Here is a 21,566-nt window from a genome sequence, read left to right on the forward strand (position 1 = left end):
GTGTGGTAAAACAGAGAAGACATCAAAGTGTTCATCATCAAAACATCGTGAGGAGGCTGTAGTTTAGGTGGGCTTTGCGTTCTCAACTCTCAGTGTTGTTTGTACTGGTTGATCAACCAGTATTATGGCCACCAACAAAGAGATTTTGTAATAAACTGTGTGAACTAAAATCAGTTTTCTTGACATTTGGATGACTTGACAAAATAATAAACCATATAGACAAAAGTAGTGGGACAAATCAAGTACTGGAATGTCTCTTCTGTCTATACTCTATTGCTGTAAGGAATTGATCATCCAGTCCAAAAGTATGGGATTTCAGAGAACATAGTTCCATCCACTGCTCCACAGCTGCTATAAGGGCGAGTTGTGATGCTCATTGCTATATTAGACAACGCCAACAATCTATTTTCACGCCATTCCTTGCAACATTTATAGCAGTAGCAGCAGAGCTTACAAATATATGGTGGTGGTGGTCTGCAAGTGAGGTGTGTTCAGGTAATTTTCTGGCAAATTGCTATCTTGGCGATGAAAAACACAGGTGCACCACTGACTGAATACAACCTAGACAAGGCTCATTGCACACAAACAGCAGTGCACCAACCCAACTGAATACAAAATTATACATAAATGAATCAGTTGCACCTCTGCTGAGATGCACAGAAGCACTGCACCAGTAAAATACCAATCCAGCAAGTTAGCGCACAGCTGGCTCTTATTTCACGTTACGCCCAAAACACACCCATGATTAATTAAGAGAATTAGTACATGCCTACACACTGCTTTTGGATAACTTTATGCCTTTACACCTGGTGCAGAAATTCAAGCAGTTCAGCTTGGTTTGATGGCTTGTGATCATCTATCTTCCTTTTGATTATATTCCAGAGGTTTTTAATTATTTTTAATGGTAAAATATTATTTTTTTCCAGAGATGTATCATAGAAAAAGGTGATGCATTCATTGAAATGATAGGAATTTGTGTATTTTAGTATGAATAAACTATAACACATCAACACAGTTGGGTCTGTGTGATGTGTATATGTGTTTAGTGTAATGTAAGATATTTATTCGTATGTAAATGATATTTGTGCATATTTAAATTGAGTAATTTAATTATTCAGTGTGTTATAGAGTTTTTCCAGTGTGTCCGCCGGGTTGGCATGGAGTGGCCGTAACTGTGAGTCCTCCGCTCTCCTCCTTGCGAGTCTGAACAAGCTGTGGATTAGTGCGGAGGGGGAGAGGGGGGTCTAGTTCTGCAAGCATTTTCTCCGGATTACAGGACTCCCAGCCAACTGGCAGTAAATGAAAGGTGCAGCGCTAAACGTGTCAGGATCAGCTGTTAGCCCGAGATTTCCCGGCTGCCATCTTTAAGAGATCTGTTCTTCGCCGCTTTGTGCTGTTGGCTCTTATGGAGCTATTGTCGTAAGCCCTATAAATGTCAGGTGTTGTTACTGAATGCACACATTGTGCTCGGCTCCTTTTCGGCCCATGAATCAGCCGGTGAGAACGCTGTGAGTGTTCTTGTGGGCACTTAATCTTTACCCATATAACCCAGTACCAACAGACCAGGAGAGGGAGTGTGTCACAGTGAATAACATCAAGTTACACATAAACCTTATCAGACGCAATCTTAGTATTTTTGGTAGCGCATGATCTTGAGTGTGTTGTTATTTCTTTTATACAGCTAATCAAAAGAGAAAATAGGGAATTAAGTGGATCCTTGAGAATTTCTTTATATATGTATATGTCTTATTTATTTCCTAAATTGTAAATTAATACTGAAGTTATCCAGACTATGAAGGAACACACACAAATCCTGTAGTAACTTAAAAGTGTTAAACAAACCAAAATACCTATCTCGGGTGCTGTTAACTCGTAGTTTCTGAGGCTGAAAACTCTGTAAACTCTAGGACTTTCTTTCCTGTGGAGCTCCTGATGAGAGCCAGTTTCATCATTACGTTTTAAAAAATGTTCTTTACTTATTTAAGAAGTTCTTGCTTCTCATAATATGAATTAGAAAATTACATAAATAGAGCTATTCACTGTATACCTATAACTCTACCTCTTCACAACTTTACCGCTTCACAACTAAAGTTCTCAAACATATTATGAGGCAATTCAAGAAATTCAACTAATTAACTCTTGACAAGTTCAGCACAGCTGTTAAATGAAAGCCTGAATTCCAGGGGCCTCTACCTCTCAATAATAAAAAAGCTGACTGAGAAAATCAAGACAAAATGTGAAAAACTGTCTCTATCTAAGCAAGAGGTGCTACTTTTTAAAAAATCTAAAATATATAGTTTGTATGATTTTAGTATTAATGTGCAATGCTTTTGATGGTACACCATATATGTGTTTACTATTCTTCTATTATATTATATATAGGGTTTAGGGTTGTTTACCCAGACAGAGATTAAGCATATATCACTGTAAATGGAGATTCATTATTGAAATTGATATGTAGTCTAATACTAAGCTTAATCTCTATCTGGGAAACCAACCCTCTAGTGTATAGTTAAGGTACAGTATTATAAAATACTTTGTATAGTGTGTGAATTATGTGAATTATTTTAATAAAAAATACAGTAAATATATTATAAATGTAAAAACGCATTACACACTGACCTTCATAGCTGCAGTGTTAGTATTTGTGTAGTAGCACTGCTTGAGTAGTATTAGTGTTATTTTTTTTTTTTTTTATACAGCTGCCCAAAGAGAAGAAGAAGAAGAAGAAGGAATGCAGAGAGGCCTTGGGAATTTCTTCCAAAATACTTGTTCCACAGCCTGACCACTGTTGTTACTTAGCAACCGGTGGTCCAGATTTTAAAAATACACATTAAAAGGCATCTCGATTTTTCAGTCTGTGAGTTGGAGTTTTTATAAACTGGTGGGTTTTAGCTCCATTTTAGCTGCAACCCCTTACTTCTCTACATCCCACTCACATTTCATAGAGCTGTAAACAAGCTCTACATTGGTAGTTCAAACAGGAAGACTCCAGAGGCAAGTGTGCAGTAGCTGGTGATTGGTTGAGATACGAGTGACGAGCACTGGAGTTTCCTGCTAGAACTAGCGCTGAAGCATATAGTTATGCTAGGTGGCTGACAAAAATGCAGATAACATTGCATTATTGACCTTATAAATAAATAAAAAAAAAAAAAAAAACAACAACAAATACTTCCTGATTGAAAGCTCTGACACTGTAAACTACAAAGCCCCTAAAAAAAGAATGTGTGGCCACAACTTATTAAGGCGTGGGACTAAGATAATTAGGGAGTAGGAACAAGAGCCTAATGCGTAGGAACGAGATAATAAAAAAAGGTGTGGGAACTAGACAGTTGCAAAGCAAATGAGGCAAATGAGATCCTAAGGTGTGGCCACGACTTATTAAGACACGAGAATGAGATCATTAAGGCATGGAAACGAGATACTAAAGACGTGAAAATGAGATCCTAATGCATAGGAATGAGATAATTAAGCGGTGGCCACCACTTATTAAAGCGTGGGAATTAGTTAAATAAATCATAGCTATTAAGGCATTTAAGGCCACAAGATACTTTTGTTTCACAGCTATCAAAGCAAGCAGCTCTCATGGGGTTGTGCTCAATATGACTTTTAGTTTTATTTTTTAAAATGAGAATTAATTGTTTGTTACTTAGAATTGCTTTTTTTGTATTTTCTTAACCCGATATTTCAGTGGTTGATTTATTTTATATTTCTTGATACACATTTGAACTTATTTGTGTTTTAGCATTTTTATTTATCTTATCTGTGTTTTATGTCTAGCTACTTATTTATATGTAATATATTTATATATTACTTAAGTGATTTATTTTGCCTGTGGTTTGGTTGTGTGTATTAATGTGTAGTCATTAGACTTTTGTGTACAGCACTTTGGTCAGCTTACTTACTTACTTACATGCTTTCTAAATAGCAGTGTAATAGAATAACTTAAAAAGATATGATGGTCATATTTTTCCAATCATGTTTATATTTCATCATCTTGTTATATGGTTTTAAATGTTGCCCAATGCCATTATTACTTTAAAAACCTGAAATCATTAAAAGATGAAACGGTCCCCAGTTGGTGAGATCATTGAGTGAGATCATTTCCACCAATCGGATTGTGTGTTTAGATGTACAGTTAGTGTTGTGTAAGGATAATTAAAGCCATGATACACATAATAATTGTTTGGGCTGTTCCTAATCCAGTCTGGACCTGTTGTACAGATGATTATGTCTGTATTAGGTCTGCTTTGATTGTGTTTGTGTTTTAGCTTCAGCCAGTTCTGAGGGAGATTCCCAAAGCAGGGAAAATCTCACTTATCTATGACGGTTTGGTGACAGGAAGCAAGCAGCCAGCGTGTAATGCTCACATATGGAGTTGATATCAAACACCCACACTAAGAACAGCCTGGTGTTTGTTCTGTAGACGCTTCCAATTTGTCACCGGACAGCTAGAGGGAGCGGAAGAACAGACAGAGAGAAAACAGAGAAACAGAGAGAGAGAGCGCTTCCCCCGTATTGTGGATTTGAGGAGCAAATGTTAGGGTTAGGCACAGGGTCACTCCTGAGAGGCGTTTGTGGTCTTGGCTAATACTAAACACCTGTGAGAAAGAGGAGGAGGAGGGAGTGTTTTATGCAACGATTTGTTAAACAGATGGTAAATAACCCAAACGTCTCCATTTGGCTTGTAGTCACCGCGGCTCAGACCCGGCCTCACCCCTCCTCTCTCCTGCTGTCTGACTTAAAGTCACAGGGAGGAATATTCTCATTTTATTGGAGGTGTGTTGCCGTATACTTCCACTCTAATGGCTTGCCGTGACTTAAAAAAACAGCATAACCAGCATTGTGCAGACTCCCAACTTATAGCCCACTGACCTGTAGAGGTGGGTGATATGGACCTAAATTAATATCACAATATTTCAGGGTATTTAAACTTTTTAATATTAATATTGTTGAAAAAAAAAAAACACTGAACAATATGTATGCAATGCTAAAAGCTGACCTGTCACATTAATTACATTATAATTTTACTGTCTACAATATATGGACATGACCTCAATAATGTTTGCTGACCTCAATATTGCCTATTATACTTTTTTTATCAAGGAGAGCCCAGTAATTTTTTTATTTATTCATTTTTAATATGATGTTGTAGATTGTCCAATTCTAATGTCTAAATATCCTTAATAAATGTGTACTTACCTGATTTTGCTGTAATATTGTTATTATATAAGTGGCATAAAATTATCTTAACATCACAGTTCATTCATTCATCACATTTTTCATAGCAGAATTCTAAACTACAGCAGAATTATTGTTAGTTTTATTTCATGTAAGTATGACAGTTTTAATCTGTAAATATTTGTCCATTTTGTTAACAGCAGCAAGCATCAAGACTCTTATTATGTATAAATCGTATACAGTATTGATTCTACAAATCAAATTACTATTAGTATTCTCTATCTTTAGAGAAGCTCTTTAGCTAACGTAGGACATGACAAAAGCCATGGGATTTTTTAATTTAATTTGTGTACATTTATTTAATTTATATTTTTAAAATATTTAAGATTTTTTTGATTTGCCAAGAGAATAGCAATAATTTGTTATGTATATAGAGAGTAAACCTATTGATACAAATCTAAAAGATAGATCTTCACTCTATAGTCAGCTGTTCTATTGTTTTTTTTTGTTTGTTTGTTTTTTCATAAGCACAAAATAACTAAAATTGCTGCTTAGGTGAATTGCTGAATATAATGAACATGCCAAAAGTCATGTAATAGCAGTGTGTGAATTATGTTACATACAGAAAAAAATACTTTTTTACTGAAAGGCTTTTTATGTAGAACATTCAAAGCTTTGATATAATGGGGAAAATAGATTTCCTCTGTATTTTGTATACATTTGTAAATTTTCTGTCCCATTCCTTTAGTAAGGTACACTATTATTTAACTAATGTATCTCTAATTGATGAACTGCAGCGGCCGCAGAGGCAGCAGAAGCAGCAGAGGCAGTGTGGGTGTGAGGTGTGCTGTGAGGTGGGAGGTGAAGGGTAGTTTAGGGTCGACACTGCGGTGTGATGGGTTTGTGATTGATGGGTGAATGGCGGAGTCCAAAACCAGCAGGGAAGCCCTCTCTCCCTCTCCCTCTCTGTCTCCGTCTCTGTGGGAATGTTCTCCCGTGGCGGTGGAGAATTCCAGGAAGGGGCCGGAGATGCACTCTGTTCTGCTCCCCAGCTGAACTTCCCCCCATTCAAATCCACACGCTCAAATTAAACTGCAGCTCCGCGCTCTGATGATGCAAATCCCAGATGACCAAACCCATTCAGCCACCAGCTAACAGGCAGAGCATCCGCTTAGCAGTGACTAACAGCACACAGCCAGCCCACAACACAATCAGACACACGTTGTGGTGGAGGGCTCTGATAATAATAATAATAAATATATGTTGTGTAAAGCCAGTGGATGAGAAGGGAGGAACATGTTCCAGAAATTGATTAAAGGCAGCAAAGCTTAGCCTTCCTTAACCCTCCATCATACATAAGCCATGAATCTTGGCTTCTAGTATTTACAAGAAAGAGCGAGCGGATTACTCACACTGAAACTGCTGCTGCATGTTCAGTTTTATTCATAGAGTGAATAAAAATCAATGCTTTTGTCCATATAGTTTCTACAATCATAACAATCTAATATTTGTACATTTTGAGAAGGTTATAAGATTATTTAACTAATTTTCTGGCATTTTGCACATTTTTAGCCAGCTTAGACAGTAAAAGTCTTATTCTATTAGTAGATAAATTAACATAGAATCGGATCATTTAAATATATAAATTGACCTAAAACAAGTACAATAATATCCCTTGTAAATGAGAATTACTTTTAGTTGTATTCTTTTTTAAAAGTATACTTAACATGGAAAAGTACATACTTTTACCATTAAAATTAATACATACGTCAACACTTAATTATACAACATAAGTATATTTCAAGTGTAATTAAGTTTTTTTCCATATATCTTCTGCGAACTTAAATACTTACTTTAAGTACATGTTTTTTTTTTTACATCATTTTTAATACACTTGAAGTATATTGTTTTTTACGTACTTATGCACATATTGTGTACACCTTAATGACACTGGAAAATAAACTACACTAAAGTGCACTTCAAGCAGTATTTAAGCAGTATGCCACCAATATATATTTACAAAATATATGAACACTATGTTTAATTGAAAGCACATTCCTTAAAAGTACATTTTATTGAAATGTACTTTTAAGAGAAAGTATATTCGGTACCATTTTAAAATAAAGGGTTTGATTATTAATGATTTTTTAAGGCATTTACAACCTAATTAGTAACCATTCATAAACTAATTGTAAACCATTTATAAACCCTTTATAAAGGTAGTCTTATTTTAAAGTGGCACCGTATATTTAATGTGTATTTTCATTTTTATCAAGTATATTAAATTAAAAAAATGCACGTTTAGTATTTTTTATGTAAATTATCATAATTTTAATGCTCTTAATACTTCTTTTTCACTAAAGGATGCTTTAACAAACTAATATTAAATATGCTACTGTGTCTATATGATGTTTTAGACCTGTTTGCTAGGATGTCATTGATTTGCACATTAAAGCAGGCCTGTAATTGTTTAATTTGGTAATTTTTGTGTGTGTTCAACCAACAAAAAAAACTGGCATGCCTTAAATTACTTATTTTTTTAGAAAGTAGAGCTGTTCTCTCTCTTCCTCAATCTTTTTCAGTAAGGCTGAGAGGCTGGTTCTCTTGTGTCTTTAAAAATTTTATGTGGTCAGTCGTGGGATTCTGTTACTGCCTGCAAGCTAGGATTTACACCTGAAACCTTCCTGAATCAAACTAAACTTGATCAGATCTCACAATCCGATATAAAAGAGGATCAAACTGTTCTGGTATCGAATCACAATGATTTCAGAGCATAACATGTTATTACATGATCACGTCATCCACTGCTGGACTCTTATTGGGGGTTGTGGCAGAACGAAGCCCTTTCTGTACATCCCTACTGCAGAGACAGTACAGTGATGTGATGATCTCTAGATGTCTGAACTGTGCTGTATTTTATTACCTGCTGCTGCTGCTGTGTCACTTTCACTGTTCTGACCCTTAATTCCATTATATTCTGCAGGTTAATAGTGTTGCTTAGAGTTTAGCAGAAATTGCCTCATGCAAAAGCTTGTAACTCTAGTTTCAGATCTGGTTTCACTTTTTGACATGTAAATGTGAATTTAACAGTTGTTTTCCACATTGTGTCAAAATTTCATGATGAGTGTATCAAAAGAAATTCTCCAAAATGTTTGGTTTGTCCATTCTCCTTAAAAGTTGCCATTTGGGAGATACTAGGTTTTTATCTCACCGCAATGAAACATTATGTTTATATATTTTAGACTGCTTCTAAACCTATTAAGGATATTGGTATTTTACTTTAATATTTTGCTGGCCTGTAAAAGACTATGCATTTTTATTACTTAATATAAGAACTAAATATATAATATAAGAAAAAAAAGAACAAAAAAAACAACAAGTCAGCTGTCTTTACTATTTTATATGAAATTTTAAAAAAATTAAATTCGTCTCAACATTATAATTTCATCACCATATGTCACAGTCTATATTCAAATAAGACTAAATCTTTCTAGTTTTTAGTTTAAAAAATCTCTAAAAAAAATATATTTCTCATTATTCTGGTATTTAGGAAATAAGGTAATAGAAATAATACATTTGGTGATCCTTACTGCCAAAAAATAGAAAAGTTTTGGTCTGATTTATCACCAGACAGTAAAAAAGTTCATATGTCTTTGTATATGATGTATGTATATCTTATATAGTGCAGGTTTGTCTATTATCATCTGGTAAAAATCATGTGGTGAAAAATCATGAATCGTTTAATATCACAATATATTTCATGCTAAAAAACATTATTGAAATGGGTTTTTATGGTCAATGAATCTTTAAAATTGTCTTAAATGTGGAAATCTGAAACCCAGCACTGCTTAGGTGTCTAAAGATTTGGTGTGTTTGGTGCTGCAGCAGACCAGAGGATTGCACTGTACTCCATTTAAATGGCCATCTTTACATGAGAATAGCACCCAGAGAGAAGCTGCTTGAGTCCATTGGTTTGCAAATTAACCTGCAGTTCTTGATCCCTCAGGATAATTCAAGGCAGACAAAACACGTTCTCGGATTTCACCAACAAGATTAGTTTAGCCTGCAAATAATATAACGAGGACAAAGCTGTAAAAGTTACCATAGAGTTAAATTAGGAGTTATAGGCCTCTATTATAAGCAACAAGTAAAACGCTTTGATTTATGGTGTTGGTGAAAATAATTTAAAATAGATAAACAAACTGTAAAATGGCATCTCATTATTTTGAGATATTATAAATCATTATTTTGAGAAACTGAGTCATTATTTTGACAGTATTTTAAAATGTAGGATACATTCATTATTTTGAGATACTGTGTCACTATTTAAAGATACCAATACATTATTTGAGATACTAAGTTGTTATTTTGAGATACTAAGTTGTTATTTTGAGATATCAAGTCGCCATTTTGAGAAACTTTGAGTAATTATTGTGAGAAGTCATTATTTTTAAACCACTTATTATCTTAAAATAACTACTAAGTATCTCAAAATAATGAGATAGCATTCATTGTTTGGAGAAACTAAGTTGCTATTTTGATACTAAGTCAACATTTGAGATACCAAGTCATCATTTTGAGAAACTAAGGCGTTATGTTGAGATACTAAGCCATTAATTTGAGATACTAAGTCGTTATTTTGAGATACTAAGCAAATTATTTGCAAAACTTAGTCATTATTTTGAGTTACTAAGTAATTATTTTGAGATACTAAGTCGTTATTTTGGGATACTAAGTCGTTTTTTTTGTCATTATCAATAAGAATAATAAGATTATTAATAAGCGTCTCTGAATGGCGACTTAATATCTCAAAATAACGACTTAGTATCTTAGAATAACAACTTAGTATCTCAGAATAACGACTTAATATCTCGGAATAATGTGTCTGAGTGCAGGAGAAGCGCTCACGTGAAGGACGCGACCACATTTAACACATGACTCACGTGCGCACTGTAAAATAAAGGGCGTGTTTAGAGTGATTTAGAATTAAATATAAATCACAGTGAGTCTAGATATAATAATACACGTGTGTTTAGTGTGGAGAAACGGTCTGAAAAGCTGAAAACACGCCGCTTGTGTAATAAATAGACCGCTCCTGTATTACAGCGCCCCCCCTCTCTGAGCGCTCCGATGGTATCGCCCGCTCAAGTGTGCGGCTGAGTTGAGTCGACCTGTTTCAGAAGTGAGCGCTGGAATGGCTCAGTGGTTCCCGGGAGAGGGGTGCTGCTCCACATATTAAAATCATTATTCTCTACTGTATCCTGCGCTACAGCGGAGCTGATATAGAGCACGGAGAGCGCTGCTGTTCTGAGGATCTGGGGGATGTGTTTTTTTTCCTGTTTTACCTGCAGTGAGGAGTTTAAACCGGGTGCTGCTGTTTCAGTAGAGGAGTGTAGATATAGACGGGCTGTGCAGCAGAGCTGAGCTTTGTCTGAACTCTTTCAACCCAGGAGATCCTCCTGACTGAGGAGCAGAGAGAGAGTGAGAGGGTTTTAATAAAGTGACAAGGTAAGAAAAAATCATATAGCATGACTTATAGCTTACTGTAGGTGTGTAGATCCGTTGGGAAGGACTGGTGCCTTCTAAAAGTGCTCCATATTCCACATACCTACCTTACTGTACCTCACTGGAGGTGACAGTAGTGGAGCAGTTGCATGACTTATTATTATTCTGCAAAAATACAGAGATCTTCATATGTTGTGGATCTTCTTCCATATACAGTGTTAAACTGGGTAGAAGTTACTGTTCATTTCAGATGGTGCATGATTGCTCAAAACAATAAACAATGTATAAAGTTAATAACTTAATATTAAATTGGTCTTTGTTTGGGGGCCTGTAATAAACCTCTCATAAAGGTGCTCCATATCCCACATACTGTGCCTACCTTACTGTACCTCACTGGAAACAGTTGCATGACTTATTATTATTCTGCACAAATACAAAGATCTTCACATACTGTGGATTTTCTTCCCACTACAGTGTTAAACTGTGGCTCTTCAGAAGTTACTGTTCATTTCAGAGAGTATTTCAGAAACAATAAACAAGGTATAAAGTTAATAACTTAATAATGAATTGGTCTTTGTTTGGGGGCATGTAATAAGCCATAGTGTCTCCTAAATGTGCTCCATATCCCACATACTGTATCTACCTTACTGTATCTCACTGGAGGTGACAGTAGTGAAGCAGTTGCATGACTTATTATTAGTCTGCACAAAAACAGAGATCTTCACATACTGTGGATCTTCTTCCAACTACAGTGTTGAACTGTGTCTGAATCTGAACTCTTCAGAAGTTACTGTTCATTTCAAAGAGTATATGATTGCATTAATAAACAATGCATAAAGTTTATAACATTATTTCAGATTTTTCTTTGTGTGTGGACCTGTAATCAACCGCAGTGTCCCCTTAAGGTGCTCCATATCTCACATACTGTACCTATCTTACTGTAGTGGACAGTATTGGAGCAGTTGCTTGACTTATTATTTTTATTCTATTATTTTTATGTCATGAGATCTTCTGTCCACAGTGTAGAACTATAGAAGTTGAATGGCTGAGAACTGTTCAGAAGTTACTGTTAATTTTAGAGGATGTGTAATTGTTCAGAAACAGTGACCAATACATAAAGTTAATAACTTAATATTTAAATTGGTCTTTGTTTGGGGGCCTGTAATCAACCATAGTGTCTCCTAATGGTGCTCCATATCCCACAACCTACCTTACTGTACCTCACTGGAGGTGACAGTAGTGGAGCAGGTGTGGAGAGTGTGATTCTTTAGAAAGATTAGTTGTGTGTGTGTGTGTGTGTCTGTAATCTGTAGTACATACAGTTTGGACACAACTCTTCTCATTCATTTAGCTGCTTATAAATTGTCACATCATGTAGGAGACTGGGGTTCAATTCCCAGTCTGGGTGACTATACTGTGATACACCAATAAGAGTCCTTGTGCATAAGAAAGTCAGTTAAATACCGTAAAAGTCTTAATGTCATGAGGGAGAGTCAACTGGAATAGTTTTCTCAGCATCTTGAAGGAGTTCCTGGAGGTGCTAAACAATATTTGTAATTCCACATGTTTTCCTTTAACTGTTTTCATGTCTTAATAATAGTCTACAATGTAGAAAGTAAATTAGATAAAGAAATAAAGAAAAAGAAACATTGAATTAGAAGATATCTCCAGAAGTTACTGTTTATTTTTAGAGAGTGAAAGATTGCTGAGAAACAACGCATAAACTTAAGTACTTAGGATTAGATTTGTGTGTTTGTGTGTGTGTGTGCGCCTGTGTGTGACCCTAAGAAGCACCATGCCACATATCTACCTACCTCACTGGAGGTGACAGTAATGGAACTGAACTATTCTGAAGAGATCAGATCAGAATGATTTATCAGAGACAGTGAGTTCAGTTGGGATCAGATGTGTTTGTGAGTCTTTGTGCTTTTATTTCTATTTCTATGTTCTGTCAACAAACAGCTGAACTCAGTTGTTCCGGTTTGAGTCATGCTTTTGTGTTGAAGCTGAACACAGTCTGTCATTACAGACGTCTTCTTAAGACATCATGGGAATTCTGTGGAAACGCCAACACAACTTTTTTCACCATTTGTTGTTGTTTACGCAAAGTGATGCCCCCGCTTTTAGAGCAGCTGAAGGGGAACTACAGTGATTTATCACAATTTCTGTGGTTGAGATGTAAACAGAGTTATTAAGAGTGGGAATTGGTGTGAAATGATTTATTGTAGAGATTCTAATTGGCATTTATTTACAGTGCTTACAAAATGTATTGTCTAGTTGTCAGTCCTGACGCTGTCAGTCTGCCTGCTCTGGACTCTGAACTACTCAAAGACTCCAATTCCCAGCATGCACTCACACTGGACTGAGCTGAACATGTAATGCTATGGCTTTCCCGCTCCCCCAGTTACTGATTGTTGTCTAATATAAATACCCCTCAGTTTGCTATTAATATAATCAATGATTGATCACAGAGTTCTGGTGAAGTCTGGTGAAAATCCCTGTATTTATTACATCACAGAAAATAAATATTGCATTACGTCATGCAGCCATAGTAGTTTTCTTAAAAACCACATGTTACAAATATTGTTTCAGTTTATTTGCTTCCCAGAACTGCAAGTAATCAATTCTCTCTGTGTAAATGACTGTAAAACAGTGTTGTCTTTGCATCTTAACCAATATTTAATTATCACACAAGTTTAAAACCTCTTTAAATCTGGTCTCAGTGTGAGAGCATGCTTTTATGACAGCTCTGTTTGTGTAGCTGTAAGCTGAGGATACATCTGTACAAAGTCCGCCTCCTTTAGGATGCCCAGCCTTCCTCATTTCCAGTCCTGAGGGACTGCAGACCTGGCGAGAGCTTCATTATATACAGTATTTGATGTTTCAGGTGTTTGATCCGGGGTCTGAGGGTCCAGCAGACCTGGATAACTTTTATTCCACATTCTGAGCCTGTATATAAGCAGCTCTGGAAAAATAAAATAAGAGACCACTTCAGTTTCTGAATCAGTTTCTCTGATTTTGCTATTTATAGGTTTATGTTTGAGTAAAATAAACATTGTTGTTTTATTCTGTAAACTACAAAAAACATTTCTCCCAAATTCCTAATAACTGAAAAAAAAATGCAGAGCTTTCAGACCTCAAATAATGCAAAGAAAACAAGTTCATATTCATGAAGTTTAAGAGTTCAGAAATCAATATTTGGTGTAATAACCCTGGTTTTTAATCACAGTTTTCATGCATCTTGGCATCATGTTCTCCTCCACCAGTCTTACACACTGCTTTTGGATGCCTGTACTCCTGGTGCAAAAATTCAAGCAGTTCAGTTTGGTTTGATGGCTTGTGATCATCTATCTTCCTCTTATATTCCAGAGCTTTTCAATTAGGTAAAATCAGAGACTTCTAAACGTTTATTGGAAGTAAATGTAAAAAGACTTTATTTCAGCTCATTTTAAACAAGTTTTTATTGGTCCATTCTTCAAGAAATTTTGACACAGTGTAAGGGACAGTTTGTGTGTTCAAATTATGTAGTAAACTAAAACTAAAAGTCGACAAAAATGGAGATACTTGTTTTTCATTGGACAGCGGCAATACATACTTTTTTTTTCATTTCTTTACAATGGTCTGGTTCATGACTGGCTAGAAGACTGTAAAACACTGTATGTTATATATGTGAACAAACATACAAATAAACACTATAGACAATAATATCACGATTATTAAGTATTATTGAAGTCATGTCCATTTATTGAACGATAAGTCGATAAAGTAATTATCGTGACAGGCCTAGCTGTTTGCAAAACAAATTAGACCAATTTAAAATGCTTTTACTATATTATTTTGTAGTGGTATTATGTTCTTAAAATTATTACAGTTTTTTTTAGCGTTTTATCAAATCGTCAAGAAGTCGACATCGCAAAAATACCCTGTTTTAGGGCCGCAACTCCTCGTAATAGCTCACACAGCAGAAAGTACCGGTCTGATCTGTTTTCTGGTGGCTGCTGGTGTTTGCTCATAGTTTAGGGGTGCTGCTTTTCACACAGACCTGTGCTGCCCTGAGCTCTCAGTGGGAAGCTTTGAGGCGTTCTTTAACAGGAAGGTGTGCAGGGTTTGAATGATGGTCTGGCAGCTCTGGGCTCCTGTTGTCTGAAGAGATTGAGGAGTGATTTTCTCAGGAATCTGTTAGGAAAGTTGGTTTGACTGTAAATTGGGTGCTGAAGCCTTTTCTCTTGCAGGGGCAGAGTGCAGTTGGTGTTGGGCTGCAGGCAAACAAGATAAAAAGAGGAGTAAAGAAGGTCAGCAGGTGTTAAATTGAGTTTTTAAAATGATGTTAGACAGGATTTAGGACTGTGCTTTGATTTACAGTAAGAAACTACAGTGTAAGTGGTCTTGTTCTATTTTTAAAATGGATTTATTTTGTATATTTTCTTGGATTTATGCCAAGAAATTGAGTGATTCAGAATTGTATATATCTTTTTAATGGATCTATTATTTTGTATTGGAGATACAAATACACTAAGACTACTTGGCAGCATAGCAACCAACACCATAGCAACACCATATCAACCACCTGGCATACCATAGCAACAATATAATAGCCACCTAGCAATACCATTGCAACTTCCTGGGATACCATATGAATTGAGAAGCCTTCATGTAGCAGCATATTAGCAATATCTTAGAAGCCACCTAGTAACTCATTTCCAACACTCCAACACTATAGCAACTATATGAAATGCCACAGCAACCACCTACCAACACCATATTGACCAAATAAGGTTCTAAGCCTTTATGTTTCAGTATAATAGAAACATCTTAGAAACCACAAAATAATAACAACGTTTTTTAAATTAATGTTTTTACAACACTCCAACACTATAGCAACTGTATGGAATGTCACAGCAACCATCTACCAACCCCATAGCAACCACTTGGCAATTGCCTACCACCTAATAAATAAAACATAGTTACCACCTGAACAAATTACCTAGGAAACACTTTGTATATTTGTTAAATAGTTAAAAACTTTTCTCAAAAGCCTGGATTTCACTAGTAACACCATAGCAACAGCATAGCAACTATCTGGAAAACCATAGAAATGTATAAGCCTTCATGTACCCTTATGATGCAACATCAACCACCTACCAACACCACAACAACCACATAGCAACATACTAGCGGCCACCTGGCAAAACCATATGTCATATGTACCACCCAACCAAACTACCTAGGAACCACTGTGTATGTTATGGCAACCACCTCGTTAAAAATAGTTTTAAAAATAGTTTAGTAACTACTAGTAACACCATAGCAACACCATAGCAACTGTCTGGAAAACCATATAAATGTATAAGCCTTCATGTACCTTCATGATGCCACATTTCATAGCAAACACAAAGCAACATACTAGCAGCCACTTGGTAAAACCATATGTACCACCCAACCAAACTACCTAGGAACCACTGTGTATGTTAAGGCAACCACCTCGTTAAAAAATAGATTTTAAAATCAGTTAAAAACTTTTAGCAACAGCCTGGATTTCACTTCCGTCTCACCTCTAGTCTTTTATTTAAGTGTGTTTTGTGTGTTTGAGTTTCCAAAGCTGCAGCTGAACTTTTGAAACAGCACTTCTTTCACTGCAACCCTTTAAACCCAGGTGGAAAAGACAACAGAGAATCACAGTTAACAGGAATGACGACTGTGTGCTGACTGCACAGTGTGTTTGCCTGGCCAGTCCAGACTTTTAGGGCAGTAACTGCATTGTTGCCTAGTGGGAAGGAGATTATTGAAGTGTTTGGAGAGCTACCTAGAAACCAGGCCCTCTCCTGTGGCGCTGAGCCGAGCCCCGCTCGCACTCTCCTTTGTGAGAGGAGGCTTAATGAGGGTTTATCTTGTTATCAGGTTAATGAAAGCATTATCAGTGCAGTGTCCCTGCATGTGACCCTTTTATTTAACTGCCTTTATTTAACATCCGTTTATCAAACTTCCTCCATCAGTTTATCTTCAGAGTACTGAGTGAGATGTGATTAGTGTGTTAGGAGTTAAATCAAGTAAACTCAAGTTAACTCAAGCTAGACATTTATCCCATCTGTTTTATTAACCATGGTCCTAACCTATGGATACAATATACAGCTTGTATATAATCAAGAGGAAGATGGATGATCACAAGCCGTCAAACCAAGCTGAACTGCTTGAATTTTTGCACCAGGAGTAAAGACATAAACTTATCCAAAATCAGTGTGTAAGACTGGTGGAGGAGAACATGATGCCAAGATGCATGAAAAAAAATGTGATTAAAAACCAGGGTTATTCCACCAAATATTGATTTCTAAACTCTTAAAACTTTATGAATATGAATTGTTTTCTTTTGTTTTTTATTTGAGGTCTGAAAGCTATGCATCTTTTTTGTTATTTCAGCCATTTCTCAATTTTTTATACAAATAAATACTCTAAATGACAATATTTTTATTTGGAATTTGGGATAAATGTTGTCTGTAGTTTATAGAATAAAACAACAATGTTCATTTTACTCAAACATAAACCTATGAATAGCAACAAAAGAGAAACTGATTCAGAAACTAAAGTGCTGTATATATATGTATATATATATATGTATGTGTATTGTATTAAATATAAACAACTACATTATGCTGTAGGGCTGTGTTTTGCGAAGAACTTGGCAATACACTACATATCACAATACATGTGGTGGGCTTGCGATAAATTGCAATACTGTGCGCAAGGTGATATATATTGCAATTGTTTTAATACATATTCATGTATATGATGCATAGTTATCAAATCTGAATAAAACACAATTAAACTATTCTAGTGGAATCTAATCAGAATCTGGTTGGAATTAAAACACAACACTGAAAAAAACAATGTCTGATACCAATCTTATCTCATCAACTAATAATTACACACAATACTTTATATATATATTTTTTATGTATACTTTATTGCCAAACAAAATATTGCAATACAATACTGATATATAAGTCACTATGCTGTGGATACAAATGATGCATTATATACACACACACACATACACATATATATATATATATATATATATATATATATATATATATATATATATATTGGTACTGAACTATTACCAGATGAGGTATATGAAGAATCTCAGGAACTATTTAAATGCAAACAGAAGAGCATGGAGTCACATTCATCTTTCTCCTCACGTTCAGCTGTTCCTCCATGCCATAGTCTTTATACATGACCAACATTGCTAACATTGCTGATAAGCTGCTACCATGCTAACACAGTATCCATGTGTTGTGCAGCAGGAGGACTGAGCAGCTTAATGGAATTCCAGGTCTGGGTGCAGTAGCTGTTGAGTCTCTGCTCAGTCGATGGGGAACGCTGGTAGGAGCGGGTTCTGCTGAGATACGCCGTAATCTGGAGACGGTCTTTGCTGACGCTGCTGAGATGTTGAGGCTGTGACATGTGCTTGTGTAAGCAGGTCTGACTTTATCAGTTAGTCTGTGTTTGTGCTGTATTGATTTGGCTGTGATTAGAGGATGTTGCACAGGAGGAAGGACTGTGATGTCTTCACTGGATGTAAAGTTCAATATTGAACAGACAGACTGATAGAACTGATTTATTTAGGGTTTCTTTTAACCTGTAGCTGTTCGGTATGTGGGAAACTAGAGCTGTGCGATATGGCGATAAATATCGTTTCTACAGTAATTTCATCAATTATTTATGCATATATATAAAGTAGGCTATGATGAAATGTATTTGCGTGGTCACTTTGCATAAACTTGGTTTATATAAGTGATAATAAAGTTATCTTCGCAAAAAAAGCTTCATAATGTGGTTTTGCGACATGATGCTGCTTTACGTTATTTGACAGACACGCATGGACACGCAGGTTTGCAACGTGCTTTACGTTATTAAACTCATGAGAGCTTAAAAAAATAGCTACTGCATCTACCTCATCTGTTTTCATTTGATACATATATATTGCTGCACTAAAAGGTAGTGATTCTCATTTGTGAAAGTTGGGTTTAATGTAACTTTAAAATAAAGTTGGAAAAAAGTAAGCAATGATATTATTTTGTCATATTTTTTGAAGAATAACTGAAAGCATACTTAAATGTGATATATCATGATCATATATCTAAATCATATATCACAATATGGAATTTTTTATATCATATTTATATTATATGATTTTTCCCATATCGACCAGCACTATGGGAAACTATCAACTGCATTGAGTCACATCAAATACAAAGTATATATTAAGATAAAATTGAGCTTTTAGTGATTTCTTTACACTATTAGGTCAAAAACTATTAAACAGGAGCAGTCCCAACTGAGTTGTTTGTCTGTTTGCATGGGCGAGCCACTGGTCACGATCATTGGCACCCACTGCTCTGTCTACTCTGGCTGGTAATGCCTTCTATGATGTGGATGTGACACTGTGAATTTAGGGTTTGAGTGAATACTGATATATTAAAATATCTCAATAGTATATTTTACAGTATTGTTTTTAAAAAAAACACTGTATTGTATATTAAATGAATAGTTTGTATTCATATATACAAAGACTGATATATGGCAGACAGTGGTTTATTTTGTGTAATGTTCAAACCCTGACCACTAGAGAGCAGTCTGCAGATTTATAACAATTTGCATTGTTATGACATGATTGAATAAAAGGTTAACTTCTCTTTTATTCAGATTTTATGCATATACATATATTATGGTGCTTTTATTTTGAGATTCTAAAAATTCATACAAAAAATCTTTACAGCATATTTTATAGCATATTGAATTGTCTCTCTGGGTAACACCTTGTGATCATTTTACATACTGCTGTCCCATGAATTTTGACATTTCAGTGTACGTTAATAAGATTTTATTGTGTTAATCTTTTTTGTCATGGTGTAGAATACATCAAAAAACTATTTATAGATTAAAACACAGTTATAAACCTGTTATTACACAGTTATAAACCTGTTATTACACAGTTATAAACCTGGCGATTGTACAGTGAAGAGTGCCCAATGCTAGAAAAGCTAAAAGCTAACTTGCTATAGAATATAATGCTTTACACCTCAGTATGATACAACATGAAACATTCAGAACTTTTTCACAACTGTTTAATTTTTTTAAATTTTGCCAGTGTATGTTAATACGATTTTATTGTGTTAATGTTTTTTGTGTTGCTGTAGAATGCATAAAAACATTTATATATTAAAACAGTTATAAACCTGTTTTAACACAGTTATAAAAGCTAATTTGCAATACAATATACTGCTTTACACTTCAGTATGATGCAATATGAAATAGTCAGAACTGTTTCACAACTGTTTTAAAGTACATAACTACAGAAAATCACTCAGAATTGATTATAGTGCAACCAACAATAAAGGCATCAATCAGCTTCTTTTCTTTTATACAGTGATATAAAACCCACTAGGCACAGATAAAACTTAAACCACATACTGACCCACTTCAGCCTCTGTTCTGGGAGCAGGTTTTAATGCACTAAACAGTGTTAAACAGTGTGTTAGATATGACAGGGTTAATTATTTCATTGTGTCAACACACCGTACAGACGCTCAGTCAGGACAGGTTATCTGAAGTTTGACTCGGCTGTTTGCATATTCATTTGTCATTATGTCATTGACCGGCTGGCAGGTTGCTTCCTCTTCTGGGGCTGATGTAATCCCCAGCTGTGTTTGACTGTGAGCTCACACGTTTCTGCTAAAGTAGCATGGATTGATCTGATAGCTTCCTTAAACCGGTTGCGGCTCTTAATCCCAGTTTAAGGCGCTGTCAGATGTGTCAGAGTGGGGCGAACGCAAAAATGTAAAGTGAAAAGGATCTCTAAGCCTGGAATAAAGATACATTAGCCGTGAACTGTTGCACCAGGATCTGGAGCACTGCAGAATGATAGAGTGAATACTCTAATAATCTCTCTAATCAGCATTTCCCTAACCTTAGTCTAAGGGTCCAACTGCAATGCACTGTTTGGTCCTAAAAAATCTTTAGATATTACAATCAAGCACAAACTATTGACACTACTGTTGGGTTTAAATGAATTAATTAAGGAAGTTCAACTTATATAGCGTCTTTCTACACAACCATTCATACTCAGCACTCATCCACACACCGGTGAGAAGCGGCAGCCAATAGTAAACAGCATACTCTCAACCGGAAACAACCGTCACCTGGTTGTACTACAGTATCGGGAACTACAGTATTTACCAAGGACTGAATGCCAATCCATATCTGGGCACAGTCATACATACATACATTTACATACACACACAAACTTACATACATACCACACATTTTACACATACACAAATCAGTCACAGATCAATTTAGAGTGTTCAGTTTTTCTTGGCAATTTAGATTATACAGTTTACTTGATCTCCATGTTTTTATGGACTGTGGGAGGAAGGAAACTCATGCAGACACAGGGAGAACATGGAAACTGCACCCAGATAGGGACTTAAACCCAAGACCGCAGTGCTTTGTTTCAAATTTTTTCCATTTTTCCCCCAATTTACACGGCCAATTACCCAACCCTCTCGTTAGGACTCCCCCTATCATTAGTAATGCCCCAACACACCAGGAGGGTGAAGATTACCACATGCCTCCTCTGATACATGTGGAGTCAGCCACCGCTTCTTTTCAAGCTGTTGCTGATGCAGCATTACCGAGCAGGAAAGCTTGGTTCTGATACATCAGCTCACAGATGCCCTGTGCTGCAGACATCACCCTAGGAGTGATGTGGGGAGAGAGCGCCATCTACCCACCCGGAGGGAGCAGGGCAAATTACGCTCCCTCTGAGCGCCGGCAGCTTGATGACAAAGCTGCATGAGCGGGGGTTCGAACCTGCG

At 35.9% G+C, this 21,566-nt stretch overlaps 1 protein-coding gene across 2 annotated transcripts in view; it reads left to right on the forward strand.

Moving 5' to 3' along the window:
- The window catches only part of ccdc120a (coiled-coil domain containing 120a), an 84,874-nt gene that overhangs the window by 25,298 nt on the left and 38,010 nt on the right, over nt 1–21,566 (forward strand). Inside the window, exon 1 of one of the 2 annotated variants that reach the window (XM_022670891.2) lies at nt 10,339–10,689. The exons of the other annotated variant lie outside the window; for it this stretch is intronic. The gene's annotated coding sequence lies outside the window, so the exon portion shown is untranslated. Of the gene's footprint in view, nt 1–10,338; nt 10,690–21,566 lie in introns of those variants that run through there. 2 annotated transcript variants of the gene reach the window in all.

Source organism: Astyanax mexicanus, chromosome 12 (genome assembly GCF_023375975.1).
Source record: "Astyanax mexicanus isolate ESR-SI-001 chromosome 12, AstMex3_surface, whole genome shotgun sequence".
NCBI classification, from domain to species: domain Eukaryota; kingdom Metazoa; phylum Chordata; class Actinopteri; order Characiformes; family Acestrorhamphidae; genus Astyanax; species Astyanax mexicanus.